Consider the following 13,026-nt stretch of genomic DNA (forward strand, 5'->3'; position numbering starts at 1 on the left):
AGGAAAGGGTGGGAAAGGAGGGGATGTACAAGCTGAACTTACATTGTCAAAACTGGAACTTTGGCTCCTGAATATAACCCCACTCTGTTTCATCGTTAACTTCCCTCTCCCTTCTGTTCTGTTGTCCTTGTGCCTTTTTTCCTAAAATCTTTTCCTCTTCTTCCGAGTTATTTTTTTTCCCACCAGAACGATCAGTTCCATCAGGTCTTAACTGTTATTATTTTCACAATTTTTTTAACATATCATGGGAACAATGTCCCAACTTAAAAAAACATTTGCAAAGCCATCCATCTCCATCCTCTTTCAGATGATGCACGTCTGGTTGGAAAACCAACAGGAGAAGTCAGAATCAGAGCAAAACGACAGTTTCAAAACAAAATGGAGTGGATTTTCACTCCTGGCCCATCCCAATCCCACGACAAAGCAACTCAGTCTCACTCCAAAGTCATCCAATACCGGCGCTTGGGCACTGACTTCTGGCGTCAGACACCATCGGCATGATATGCAGCCAGTCCCCGTTATTGTGTAAGGGCACCCCTTGGCATAAGGGGAAACGTGGCTGGACAACAACGGAAGTTAAAAAGGCGTAAGTCCAAGAAGGGCTGGTAAGAGGTGTGGTGGATGAGTCCAGCAACCAACGACTTTCACTCTCGAGGCTGGTGTTTGCTCATGATTGTAAAGCCAAACCCTGTTCTTCATTTTCTTCTCTAAACCCAACCATGCGCATGTGTTGGCTAAACGTAACCATATGCATTTGTTGTTGAAGGAAAAAAATGACGATTCACGGTGTTGTACCAACGTAGTGTGTTCATTTTGAAGGAGACTGTATGCAAACTGTACATTTCCTGTGAAAATAGAAGTGTATTTTGAAAGCAGACAATGCATGTAACAGACAGAAGTTGACACGGTGTGCCAGAACATCGTCAACCAACAAACCCAAACTTAGTTTTCACCATTCAAAAAGAGGTAACAGGAAGACCGACAGGCTGGATTCATGACGCTAGTTAGTCAGTTAGAACATTAACAACACAACCATATGTTGAATGAATAAACAATATTTACTGTGTGCTAGTGAACAATAACACAAACAATTAGGAACCATATTTGATGAAGAGCTTAATGGCTTAAAAAAATCTACTAAAATATCTGACACTTTCTTGCTTTTAGTCATTTGTTTGCTTTCCTCGCTTCTGTTTCTTTTCCCGTGCACTGAGCTGAACTTTCAGTCAGAGGGATTTTTCTTACCGGTGGACTCCACCACCAATTCAACATGCTGAATTGGCTGGAAAAAAAACAACACATGGGCCAACAAGGGCCAATGATTCAGGACACAAAGCAAATACTAGGGCAACAGATGCTTTCCGGCCTGGTCTATCAGGGACTTTACATGATTGCTGTAGGAAAAGCAGCCTTGCCACTTGCCAGCAGTTTTACGTTCAGTCTGTCAACTGTTCTTAAAACCAGATACTCTAATCTCTCGGGTGACAGTAAATATATTGCACCATTTTTTATCATTTTAAACAGTATCTTAAATGGTTTTTGCAAAGGAAACAAAACTGTAAAAGTGACCACAGAGAGGTGCAGACAGTTTCTGCTTCTAAAAGGAAGTTGGACTCGAGTCAGCTCACCTCCCGTCAGCTGAATGGATGCGGAAACATTCATACTTGAGGATCTATGAAATCATTATTTAATTAATCGTTGATTCCGTAAATTGCCTTGATATTAATTGCCTACCTGCGCTGATAGTGGACTGATGTTGGGTGTGTAATTGTGGAGCAGAAAACAATGCAGTATTGATCCGTCCATTGGCTGTCCTGGTTCCAGGAACAACAGTTCATTAATGCAGTCTAAGAGAGACTATCTGTCTCTATTACTGCCTGCTGGCCTGCATGGCAATGATTTATAGGCAACCTGTGGAGGCAATGGAGACGGCTAATGTTGCCCTGAGTGGGAATGGAGGAGTCATCTGGGATAAGGCCAGCAGTGAGCAATGTGTCGTCAGGTGTGGAGGCACCACCAATAAAAGACCTGATGTTGTCAGAATCCTTTGTGAACTGAAAATGAGGTCTCTACATGAGACTCTACATTTATTTGAGTCAAATATGTGTTGCTTCTTTATCTTTACCTCCCTCAATTCTATCGCCACTTTTTTAAGCAGACTGTGGAGAAATGTGTAATGCTTGGAGCATAACCAACCTTAAAATACTTGGTGAATTAAGAGAAACAGTGGACCTTCAAGCTTAATTTCATGTGGTAATTAATCCATGGCAGCAAGAAAAAGCTGTTTGATCATGTTGGTGCATCTTACCTAATGTGATAGGACAGAAATACTGCAAAGATGAGAATCTGTGTCTCTGTGCTCTATCTCCACAGATACACTTGCACCATACATAGAAGCACTGTGTGCTCCACGGGCCACTGAGTAGTGAAGGCTTAAGTGCCTTACACAATAGCACCTCGATAATGGTAACTACAGCAGGTCACTGGGTTTTTACTTCGCTGCTTTAATTTATCCTTGTGGTCCTGCGATCATCCAGACAACCTTTTGGTCAGTAAGGCACAGACTCACCAAACCAACATCAAAGAACTTGTGGCAATGAAGCCTGACTGTTGCATCACTTGACATCGCCTGTGTCTCTGCCAAAATGTTGCACTTGAACACACCACAAAGTCTACAGCCAACATCCAACGAGCATGTGTATTTTGCACCGCAGTGAGAGGAAACACCTCTCCGCTGCAGCAGGCAGCATTAGTCGGTATTCGTCTTTCAAAAAGGGAAACCAGAAGATCGGCATGAAAGATTCAAGATACTAGTTTGCCAGTTAGCACATAAACAACACATCATGATGTTAAAAGAACACATAACATTTCATGTGCGCTATAGAACAATAACACAATCAAAGAGCTTAATGGTTAAAATAAATAATCTAACCTTATGTAACATGTTTTTTCAACCCAGTCTCACTCCGAAGTCGTGGAAATTTGGCACTTGAGCAGTGACTTGTGGCGTCAGACACCGACAAACAAAGCCATCCTTTCACATCGGCATGATTCGCAGCCGTTGGGCATAATAGTTTAACGGTGCTCAGCAGCATCAGGGAAAAACATGGTGGCACAAGAACTAAAGTTAAGGGAGCGAAAGCGGGTGGGAGTGGTGGTGGATGGGTCCAACATACAAACTTTCACCTGGGAGAGCGTTGTTCGTGTCCTGTAAGATTATAAAGCCAAACCTTGTTCTTTGTTCCTAAACCCAACCACATGCTATGGTTTCCTAAACTGAACCACATACATTAGTTGTTGAAGGACAAAAAAAAACCCCATCAATTTGTGGTGTTGCATTGATGTAGTACATTTATTTTGAAAGAAACTGTATGCAAACTGTACATTTCCTGTGAAAACAGAAGTGTATTTTGAAAACAAGACAATGCATGTAACTGGCTGAAGTTGACACAGCGTCCCAGAATGTCAGCAACCAACGCACCCAGGGTACATTGCAAGTCATATCTGGGCTTGGAAAGCCCATGACCAAAAGTCAATATGTGATGCAGTCAGTGTTAGAATGTGTTGGTTTATTCTGATGTCACGCCCTCTTGACTTTAGTCATTCGTTTGCTGAACCACCAATCAGTCATTTGTCTCACCAACGGGCTTCAACATGCTGAATTGGCTGAAAAAAGAGCCAGCAAGTGCCAGTGGACACACTGCAAAACCTCGGGCAACGACAATCACCAATGACTCTACATTAACCAACAACCAAGTGTCAACTTGATGTGTCAGGGCCCATTTGCTTGTCCGACCTCAAAGCCACCACATCCCAGTTTTCAGTTCTATTTGCAGGTCGTGAATTTTAACATAATTCTACCATTGACCACCTTGTTGAAATTCCTTTTGACAAAGAGCGTCAGATAAACGACTAAAACATAAAACGCACAGCACTGGCAGGTGACTGTGTATTTGTTACCGGGAAGTTTGATGTGGGGTGGCACTGTAACATTAATCAAAGAACTGCCTGAAGTAAGGAAATTATTGAAGTCAGATTTTTGTTTTAAAGTAAAGCCTCAAGCTGCTTTTACATTTGTTAAATGTACACCATCACTCTGTGATGTTCAAAGCGTTCCAGGAGTTATTTTGTGATGAAAGGCTGTAATGTACTTTTTGTGGATCCCACTTTGCCTGAAGGAAAACAAATCACCCAACAACAAAGTGAACCCAGAAATGAAAGTTACATTTCCACCTGAGTTAGAGTGGCGCTAAAGTGGATTTGTCCTTTAATATTGTGAAATGAGTTGTAAAAGCCAAACAAGGGAGGAGACGAGACAGTCAGAGTTTTATGCTTATGAAAAAAATCCAGTTGCTTTGTTGCTTTGATGATAAATGGGGGACACTGATCAATCAGATACTCAAAAAGATGTTTTATAAATTGAGAGATTCTGTTTTGAATTGCTAATAGAAACTATATACAGTAAAGACATAGAAAACATATCCTTTGGTGTAGGTTTGGGCGTTTAAAGGCATTTATCAGGCTTTTTGTCTCACTATCCCACGAGTTACCTGAGGAAACCTGTGATGTGAACAGCAAGTTTACCCACCAGTGGGTCCCAGCGGATTTGTTCCCAGGAGGGTTTGGGAAAGCTTACCAAAAAAATATCACAAATTTAGCATGTGGGTCAAAAAAGGGACAAAGCAGCATTTCGAGTAAGTTGTTGATAATTTATGGAAACAATGCATGCAAAAGACACAAGGCACAGACAGGTCAGTCATCATTTATTTTCCCTTGAATGATAACGAGCAACTTCGGGTAGAGTTAATATCTGTTTCCACTGTATTATTTGTGTTTTCCCTAACAACGTATTTGGATTCACATTCATAGACATTTTTCTCACCTGAAGCCACCTGTTTATGTTCTCTCAATAAGCAACTTATTGAGGTCAAGCAGATATTTACTGTCCGTTTCCAGTAGCTGGTGGAAACTACGGTTGTGCCCTACCACATCATTTACTATCATACCAGTATAATTTTAATATGATAAGAAAAATTCACATCGTGATAATGGAAATGACTTATTTGTTGACATAATGACATCATAGCTTTACACACATATCGCCCACCCCCTCAGCAGTATCATGATCTTATCACCACCAAAAGTTTTATGGATTAATGTGGGGCCAGTGGTTGGGAGTACAAAGTAGAGATGCATGATATTGGATTTTTTGCCAATACCCGACATGCCAATCCCTATATAACAACTCATTTCACCGATAACCGATATAGATATCAATATATCCACTTTTTTCCCAACCTAATTTTAGTGATCATCAATTCCCTTCTGTAGTGGAGTTAACATCATATGCATGAATACTCTTATTGTGATGATGCTGGCTTTGATTTGTTGTTCGTCACTACTACAAATGGAGCTGTAGCCAGTATCTCACTATCACTACCCTCATTCATATTTTAAGAAGCTACAAATTATATTCAGCCACAAAATAAGCCTGGAAAGCTTGTAAACAGAGCAGAAGTAGCAGAGAGTTGTTGCACCGTCTCATCTAGTTGACTTGGTGTGAACTGGCAGGTGTTTAGAACGTTGCAGAGCAGCACATCGCAAGTAGTTGCCTGTTTGGACTCATCTTGTTGCGAATCTTTGGTGTGAGCTGGGCTTAACTCAAGCTTGACCTTAAATTCAAAGGTGGCAGATGATGCTCATGTGAAGATTTGTCCATGGTTTTGGTATTCAGTTCAATTCGACTTCATTTATAAAGCCCAATATGACAAATCACAATTTGCTTCAGAGGGCTCTACAGCATACGACACCCCTCTGTCCTTGGACCCTCACAGCAGGTAAGGAAAGACCTCCCAAAAAAAAAAGATGGGGGACTTGTTAAAGGTTCAAGGCTCTGACTGTGGTAGTAGAATATATGCTTAACAAATGTTGTTGTTTCTATTTATAGTGCACTTAGCAAAGAGACATAGACCTATAGAGACATGTGCTAACTACAAACTGTTACTATAGTAACAGATGGATGATCACTCACTTTCTCCCTCTCTCCTGCTCTAAACTCTGAAGCCACATTTCTTTGCTCCGTTCACCAAATCTCAGTGATAATACATGAATAGGACTCGTAGGCTGCAGGGACTTGAAGTGGCAACACTCAGCTAGCTCTGCACTGATCTGCCAGACAGAGGGGAGAAAGAGGTGACGGCGAGGAGGGAACGGATAAAAACAGAGCTTTAGGGAGACGCTAACAGACTAAAAGATGTGGAAAGAGACAGAAGGTTACAGATACACTAGCCTTAAAGCAAGATTTTTTTTTCAGAACTGATTTTGAAAACGTCAGGTCAAGTTACTATATGTTTCCAAAATGGTTAAATACCAACTTTTATTTGATAATATATTGTGATATCCTAAGGGTGAAACCAGTAGAAAAAAAGGGATGAGCCACACCAGAAGAGTATCTATTATAATCTTTTTGCGTTGATTAAATATTAATCACAATATTTTGTTATTTGTGTAAAAATAATGTGTCTAGAAATGAGAAACTATGTGCACTAGTGGGCCATTCATCTAAAACCAGACAAAATAGAAAAGCTGCTGAGCTGTGCTCTGATTAAGAATCAGCATCATCACACACACACACACACACACACACACACACACACACACACACACACAATCACCACCATTATCATCATCATCAGTGTGGGCAGGTAAGAGGGACAATACATTATCATTTTTCAAACCACGCCATACTATTATTCACCAAGGTGTGTGTGTTTTCTGTCTGGCTTGTGTAAGTTTGTCCTCTTGTCAATTTCCAGTCTGAGTTCCTCGAGTAAGAAGCTTGATGTGTGTGATTTTTGAATGTGTTTCTGTGTGAATTTCCATGTTTATGTATGCTGTGAGGGTTGTCGTGTGTGTATGTGTGAGTGTGTGTATGTGTGTGTGTGTGTGTGTGTGTGTGCGTCAGCCCAGCCTGCAGTCTTGCTCGCGGGCTTCCAACTCAACTCTTCAGTTATGCATTGAGCCAAGAGCCCGAGTGTGTGTGTGTGTGGGTGTGTGTGTGTGTGTGTGTGTGTGTGTGTGTGTGCATTTCATGAATCTGAGTTTATCCTTTTGCCACAGCTGTTACCTCAAGCAATAATTCAGTGTGTGTGTGTGTGTGTGTGTGTGTGTGTGTGTGTGTCAGAAGGTCTTGGGAACAGAGTGGAAATGTGGGTTTAAAAGAATTTCAAGTAGCAACGTAGTAAAGCGGAGTGTCTGTGTGTAAAACTTTAATGTTGGCATGAATATATGTATTTTATCACACACACATTCACACACACATTGCCTTTGAACCAGTGTTGGTTTTCAGAGTGACCCGAATTCACTAGATCTCTATACTGACATATTCGTTCATTTTTGAGAAAAAGACAGTGACACTTAAAACAGACTCTACATTTATCAAAGTTTACCATGAAACTGTGACATCCAGGTGTCCACAGTTTGAGGGTTAAGACTTGGTTTTAGTGTCAAGGTCAGAATTAATGTGAACTTGGGTTGGGAACTGGAGGGTCGTGGACTCAAGTCCCCATCTGGGCTAAATATGGAGCGTGGACTGGCAGCTGTAGAGGCGCCAGTTCGCCTCCTGTGCATCGCTGGGAAGGTACCAAACCACCAAACCCCCAACTGCCCTGGGCACCCGTCCAAGGCAGCCCCCTTACCCTGACATCTCTCCATTTAATGCATGTATAGGTCCTGTTTGTGCATGTGTGTGTATATGACAACAGAGTGAAAAAAATAAAAATAAAAAATGGAATTTCCCCTTGGGGATCAATAAAGGATATCTAAAGGTTTAGGGTAAAAGGCTAGGAAATGTATGTCACATTGTTGCAAATGTGATTCCAAAACCATGGGCGCTATCAAACTAATTGCCAGAATAAATGTTGGCATTGTATATTTCTGCAAACCACAGATATATTACATTTCTTTATTATGTAGCAGCTACATTGAAACTTACTTGCTTCACATTTCAATTATGCAATGGTTAACTTGTGGTTGGGTTTAGGCCCAAAAACCATTTGGATATGGTTGGGAAAAGATCATACACTGACTTAAAATGTCCACTTTCTGAGGCTAAAAAGTTGCTGGAAATGCGGCAATGTCTTCGCAAAAAAAACACTTTTCGTGGCACTGTCCTCAAAAACCCCCATGTTTGCTGGTTAAAAAGCCTCTGGATGATGCAGCAATGACTTGCTAAAAAAACCAGTGGTGAAAAACAGTAGTCTGCAGTTTTCTCACACCATCCTCTCTGCCTCCAGATGTCAGAGTCAGCTCATTTACCACATCCCTTTAGAAAGGTTGATATGATACATATGAAACATACAAAAGTAACATATTGGTGGTTCGCAGAAATGTACTATGCCAATGACTGGGCATCAATCTGCAGCTATAGCAGCCTCCACTTCTCTGGTTTCAGTTTTTCCACCAGATTATGGAGCCTAGCTGCAGGGATTTGTTCCCATTCAGTGAGGTCCAACACTGATATCTGGGGATACAGCGTGGATCACAGTGAGTGTTCAAGTTCATCTTAAAGGTATTGGATGGGGTTGAGGTCAGAGCTCTGTGGAGGCAAGTCTTCTTCACCAGACTGGGGAAGTTATTTCTTTTTGGACTTGGCTTTGTGCACTTGGACATAACTTTTTTTCACTAGTGTCCAGAATCAGCCAAGTCACCAGAATAAAATGTTGGTATTGTATCTCTCTGCAAACCACAGATATGTTACATTTATAGGTTTCATACATATCATATCAACATTTCTAAAGAGAGGTGATGTACATACTTTTTGGGTTTCTTAATTACATAGCAGCACCTTGACTGGAACTACTGAGCCTTGACAGAACCATAGAAAAACACTCTGAATCTGTACAAAAGTATGTGGACAACACAACAGAGAGAGGGAGAGTGGGAGAGAAATTAATTGCCAGCCTCCTTGAAGGTCAAATATTCAACATTAAATGCAAACACCATGACAACAAGTGAAAACACATTTCCATGTGACTCTAAATTAATCTCTCTCTCTCTCTCTCTCTCTCTCTCTCACTCTCTCTCTCTCTATCTATCTATCTGTATGTCTCTTATTTTCTTTAAAAAAACCTGTCTCCTTGTTATATTGCATTTGTCCAGGTCTGTCTCGTTATCTCTGCCAAACACATTGACTCCCTCTTTTTTCCCCTCCCTCCCTCTGTCTGTCTCACTCACACACAGCACTGACTGAACAGTGTGAGGGCCATGTTCTTGGCGGTTCAGATCAGTCCTCCTCTGTACTGCTGCTCTGAATGGGCGAAACGTTACACGTCTGCCTTTCACGGACAACACCGATGAGGTCAAACCAGGTGAGAGCTGCTCTTGCTCAACAGCCAGGCTGGCAGGCCGGCCTCATCCTGCGAAAGGTTCACAATCGTTAACTGTGTCCAAAAACTGTACCACACTCATCCTCCCAGATACAGAAGGATTAACACAATAACATGAACACCTGCACAATCTAATGCAATATAATGTAACTCCAACTCCAGCCACGGAAATTAGCACAGAGTTAAATCAACAGCTCTCACACAGAGTGCCAGAAAAATATTAAAAGCTTCTCAAAAGCAGGATTTATTGCAGGGGAGTTGCTTTGGATTGCAATAGACTCTAGTCTTTGTTGTTACACCCACCCCCTGTAGATGGATGGGTAAATATTGAATAGTGACTGCAAGTGCTGCTACTATTAAAAATTAGGAATAATATTAATAAAAGTCTATTTCATATTTAAGTTATGTCACTGAGTCTGCAAGTCTTGGACACTCAGACAGTGAGTTCCACAGCTTTGAGGCCTTGACTACAAAACCCTAGTCACCTTTTATTTTGAACCAGGATTTTGGAACAATCAGAAGAACTCGGTCTTATTCACGCAGTCACACATATTGAGCTGAAATTTAACTTACATGAGCAGATGAGAATCTTTATGTTGTACTGACGCTCTTCAGTTGCAGAGTGCTGTCTAGTTCTAGACCATAGACATAGAATAAGAGTAGAGTGGACATTCCCATTCAAATCAACAAACCAGGATGGTCAGAGCGGCAGCCATTTTATGTGTAGCCTTGCTACTAGAACCGCTGTAGCGGGCTAACTTCCATAAAAACAAACCTCTGATTGGGCCCAAAATCAGGCCTGACCCTACATAAACTTGCAGAGTTTCCAAGCCCAACCCACGGCAGCAGTTTTAGGCCCAAGCCTGATTAAAACCCAAATTTCTACTGTAAAAGAAATATATATATATATATATATATATATATATATATATATATATATTTGAATTAATACATTTATTACAAGCTAAGGGCTGATGTGTTTCCTCACACAACTTGTCCTTCTCCTCTTCCTTGTTTTATTTGTTCTTTTATCTCATGAATGACAGGTTTGACAGCGGGCTGCGCCCCTCGGTGCATCTATTGCGCACAGCAGTCCAAGGTGATGCAGCGCACAGATGATGATCACCGTTCTTTAGCTGCTTGTTATGAACATCTCTCCCACTGCTGGGGAGGCAGAAGGAAACACTGCAATCCCTTGCTCTCTTTCTTTCATTTCCTGTCCCTCTCTCATGCGCTTTCTCTTCCCCCGTGGTTCTCCACTATATTTCTCAGTTGTTCTGTAACTTTCCCTCTCAAAATATTACCACAACTGTTATTCTCCTTTATGTGTTGCTGCAATTCATTGCATGTTTGTTGAATCATGATGTACTGTATCCACTGCTCAGTGGACAGCTGAGAGGCAGAGTGAGGCCAGAGGGATAAACATGGTGCAGATCCACATGTGTCTAACTTGATGAATTAAGATCTATTTAGGATTTATTTTGTCCAATCAGAGCTGGGGATTTTTGGAACAGTAGACTAACTAACGAGACGACTAAAGGCAGATTTATACTTGTGCGTCAGCTCTATGTAGAGCTTACGCCATAGCCTACGCTGTGCACTAAAATAAGTTACCAGACCCATTAGTAGACTTTGTACTTTGGATTTGGACTCTGATTTGTTTCATTGGTTGGTTTATACTCTTATTTGGTTGGTTGGTTGCATGTCGGATGCTAGTTTGTGTCTTTGAGGAGATCCGTGGCTGCATGACAACAAACATTAGTTTTAGAGTTGACACCAACAAAGAACAGATCCCGAACGTGTCTGTATTTCAGAGTAACAACTGTTTTTTTTAATGTTTTTTTTTTTTTTCAAAAGAAGAGTGTGTTTGCTTTTGATCCAGGAACAAGCTGCAGGTCATTGTCGGAGCTCTTGCACATGTCTGTGAAGATCATGCATTGCTTTTTACACTGAAAGCTTTTTGTTGTTCTGTTTTTAATCACCGTAGATCACTTGTGAAATGTTCCAGGTCTTTTTTCCATTTTATATTGATGTTTCAGATTAATTTCTGTGTCACTGCCACTTGTATGGAGCTTCTTTTTCAGTGTTCATCACAGGGTCAGACCAGGTCTTCCTTGTAGAGAAAGAAAAATATGCCACTGTGTAAATGGAGGAGAAATTTTTTCAGTTTTAAAGGTCAGCGCTGCATATGAATATATCAAGACCTCAGTGCTATAACAGCACCATTATTGGCTGTGAATATTGACTGTAAGCCCACAATGATTCAGTCTATCACAGTATTACCACCTTGTGTTGTAAGCACAGTTCTCCATGAACTGTGTGACTCTATCCCACAGGTGCTGCTGTCTCGACTGTTCTATTTATTATTATGAAGTGTTTCTCTGCCGGTTCCTCTGTGGTGGAATGACCTTCCATTGCTGAGGGCGGAGTCACTTCTCGTCTTCCGAGCTGAAAACTCGACTTTTTATGATGTACTTCACATAATCGTCTCCCTGCTGAGCCTGAGCAGCTCGCCCTCACTGCTCCCCAAAATTCCCCTGACAGCATCCCTCAATACTTTTTCCAGTACTTCACTAAAAACACGATCAGTGTTTGGTCGGAGTGTAATTTGGAATCAAAACATATTTTATTGGTTATGCTGGTCGTTTTGGGTGCTTTACACCCAAACTGTTTGGTTCGTTTCAAATGAATTCTGGTGTGTTTGCCCATTTGGTTCAGTTCATTTAGACTGCTGTGAGAGCTGTCAAACTGATACATAAATAAATGAAAAGATAAAAATGTAGCTCCTTTACGTAGTAAAGTGAGGTAGAGGGGATCAATGGCAGGCCTAGCACATTTGGTGCCCTCAGTGAGAGCCCCCCCTAAACAAAAGAGAGAACAAGATAAACACTTCGATTTTTTTCTTCATGTGTAGTATCCCCTCTGGATGATGGCGCCCTTAGCATTCGCCTGTACAGCTTATGCCACATGCTGGCATTGGAGAGGATGGTGGATGGCGTGACACCCAGGTGAGACACATGCCGAACTGCAGACTGGTGTTCGAGACCAACAAACAACAAAACCAGTTGTTTTCACAAATCATCACTCTATTTTCATGGCTTTTTAGCCAACAAATGTGGGTCTATTTTAGCTACCCATCACTGTCATTCCTCTGGAGATAATGTGACAAAAAGGGGTTCATTTTTACCACACCATCATCGCATTTTCTGCCCAGATTGTGCCACAGAAAGTTGTTGTTTTTTACTGAGACATTGCTGCACTTCCAGCTGGGAGTGTGCCACCAAAAGTGCCAAACATGATCTCTTTCTAAACGTTAATTTCAACGCAACCACCACATAATAATATGCAAATGTAACATATCTGTGGTTTGCAGAAACATACAATGCTAACCTTTGTTTTGCCACTTTGGTTGGACACATGAGGTCCAGTTGCAGTCTCAACCAATACTGCTCATGTTGACATAAGATAAAAAAAACCTGAGTGCTCACTCTCTGTCTGTAATGTACAGATATTGTATATTAAATGTATAATATTGTCTATTCAGTTATTATGTTGTGAAGTAATTAAAATTGTAAATGCTTTCCAACATTTCCCCAATGCCTTTTGACATTATCAAGAAAATAGGCATCAACATGCTTCA

General features: G+C 41.1%; 1 protein-coding gene across 3 annotated transcripts in view; it reads left to right on the forward strand.

The window, feature by feature from the left end:
- Positions 1-13,026, forward strand: part of raly (RALY heterogeneous nuclear ribonucleoprotein) — a 210,711-nt gene that overhangs the window by 95,959 nt on the left and 101,726 nt on the right. The window contains exon 2 of one of the 3 annotated variants that reach the window (XM_049590215.1): positions 9,241-9,368. The exons of the other annotated variants lie outside the window; for them this stretch is intronic. The gene's annotated coding sequence lies outside the window, so the exon portion shown is untranslated. The remainder of the gene's footprint in view (positions 1-9,240; positions 9,369-13,026) is intronic. 3 annotated transcript variants of the gene reach the window in all.

This window comes from Epinephelus fuscoguttatus, linkage group LG1 (genome assembly GCF_011397635.1).
Source record: "Epinephelus fuscoguttatus linkage group LG1, E.fuscoguttatus.final_Chr_v1".
Lineage (NCBI taxonomy): Eukaryota > Metazoa > Chordata > Actinopteri > Perciformes > Serranidae > Epinephelus > Epinephelus fuscoguttatus.